The sequence below is a fragment of the Chrysochloris asiatica genome, unplaced genomic scaffold, assembly GCF_000296735.1.
Source record: "Chrysochloris asiatica unplaced genomic scaffold, ChrAsi1.0 scaffold00197, whole genome shotgun sequence".
Taxonomy (NCBI): Eukaryota; Metazoa; Chordata; class Mammalia; order Afrosoricida; family Chrysochloridae; genus Chrysochloris; species Chrysochloris asiatica.
In genome coordinates, this window is record NW_006408715.1 from 2036 (window position 1) to 4190 (window position 2155).

Below are 2155 nucleotides of genomic sequence, written 5' to 3' on the forward strand. Positions count from 1 at the left end.
GAAATGTCACTTTTAAGGTATAGACCAAATTCCTGTCTGCATTTGAAATACTCTTTTCAGAGTATCCTGTTTATTCTTCAGAGCCTTCATTCTTTAACCAGGCATGATATTTAAGTATAATCCTTTTTATTGAAATATAATTCACATACGACAAAATCCACTCCTTGAAAGTGCACAGTTGAATGGGTTTTAGGATATTCATAACTCCTATTTAATTCCAGAATATTTCCATCACCCCAAAAAGATTCCCTATGTGCATCATCTTTCACTTTCTTTTCCAACAACCTGGCAGCCACTAATTTATTTTCTGCCTTTATGAATTTGCTTAGTCTGGGTTCATTTATTCTTAAGGTTTCAAAGAATCATTTCTTAAAAATGGTCTAATCTTTTTAAAGCATAAATCTTGTGGTTTTCCTTTAAATTGTTGGAAAATATAAATACCACAAAACTTGCCAATTCAACATTTTTCACATGTACAATTTGACAACACCAGTTACATCAACTGTTACATCACCAGGATCAATTGCCAAATCTTCCATGACCTTGAACAGAAAGTCATGTTTCTTAAACAATAATTGCTCTTTGTAATATAAAACATAGAGAAGTCACACAAAAAATTTATAGCTTGATGACTATACAACAACCAAACTTCTACAGCGGTAGAAAGATGAGAGTTTTTGCTACTGAAAAGATTTACTGCTGTGGGAACCTTACACAGGGTTGCTATGAGTAGGAATAGACTCCACAGCACTTAACAATAACAATTTTATAAAATCACCAGATCAAGAAATGGAACTTTGTCAGCCACCCTACTTTCCCTCTCAATTATGAAATGCTAATGCTCTCTCTTGCCGAAAGATCCTGACTTTTATTGTAATTATTCCCTTGTATTAATGTTTTATCATCCTTGCGTGTATCTCTAGATAATGGTTTAATCTTCCCTTTTAAAAAAAACGTATGTATTTTAGGTATCTTCATACAATTTCTATCTCAATTTATCTGTTGAAAATTTTGGTCATTTGAACTACAGAGTTTCTTACAGTTTGGATATTGTTGGTTGCATCCTCAAGGCACAGTTTAATATGGCCCTCAGTCCTCTGTATTTCCTGCAAATTAGTAGCTAAATTGTGGAATCCCAGAGGCTTGATCCACGTTAGGTGGTAAGGTGGTTTTTCAACCAGATAGAAATATGTCTGTGGTTTCCCTTTTTTGTAATATTAGCAAATGTTCACATTCATTGAGGATTCATTAGTTCATTCACAGTTGTAAAATGGTGATATACTATCATTTTTTACGCTGGACTGTATGAATAAAGCAAAGCTTCCCTTCATCTACTATTTGATTACCCCAATCTTAAGACAAATGTATTATTTTCCCCTTTATTTGCTAATTTTCAAGATAATGAATATCATTTCTGGAAGCTGGTCAATTAACAGTTTGTTTTTAATATCATTATGAATTAACAGAGAAAAATAACTTGTACGATTTTCAGATTTAAAATAATCTATTGCAATTATGCTTTTAGAAGCTCAAATTGTCCCACCTTAGGACTCTTCATATGGGTTCCTCCTGAGTGATGAAGTCTCATGATCCTTGCTTATAAGGAACATTCTGGCTATACTTCTTCCAACACAGATTTGGTTTTATTCTGACAGTCCACGGAAATTTTACTATTTAATATTTTAATATTCTTTTTCAACACCATATCTCTTCCTTATGAGTCTTGAAAATACCGTGGATTCTGTCAGGCACACCATGGACTCCAAATTGACATCTTTGCTCTTGAACACTTAAAAGAGGCTTTCTACAGCAGATTTATCTAGTGTAATATGTCCTTTGATTTCTTGACTACTGCTTCTATGAGTATTGGTACTGAATCCAAGTAAAATTAAGTTTCTGACAACTTAAATCTTTTCTCCATTTATTATGATGTTATTTATTGGTGGTGATGATTTCTGTTTTCTTCATATTAAGATGCAACGCAATTCATACTGAAGGCAGAGGTCTTTCATCTTTATCAATAAATATTTTAAGTCCTTTTTTAATTCAGCAAGCAAGGTTGTATCATTTACATATTTCAGGATGTTTATAAGTCTCATATCCTGATACCACCTTCTTTTTCTTCATATAATCCAGTTCTCAGATTATTTGCTCA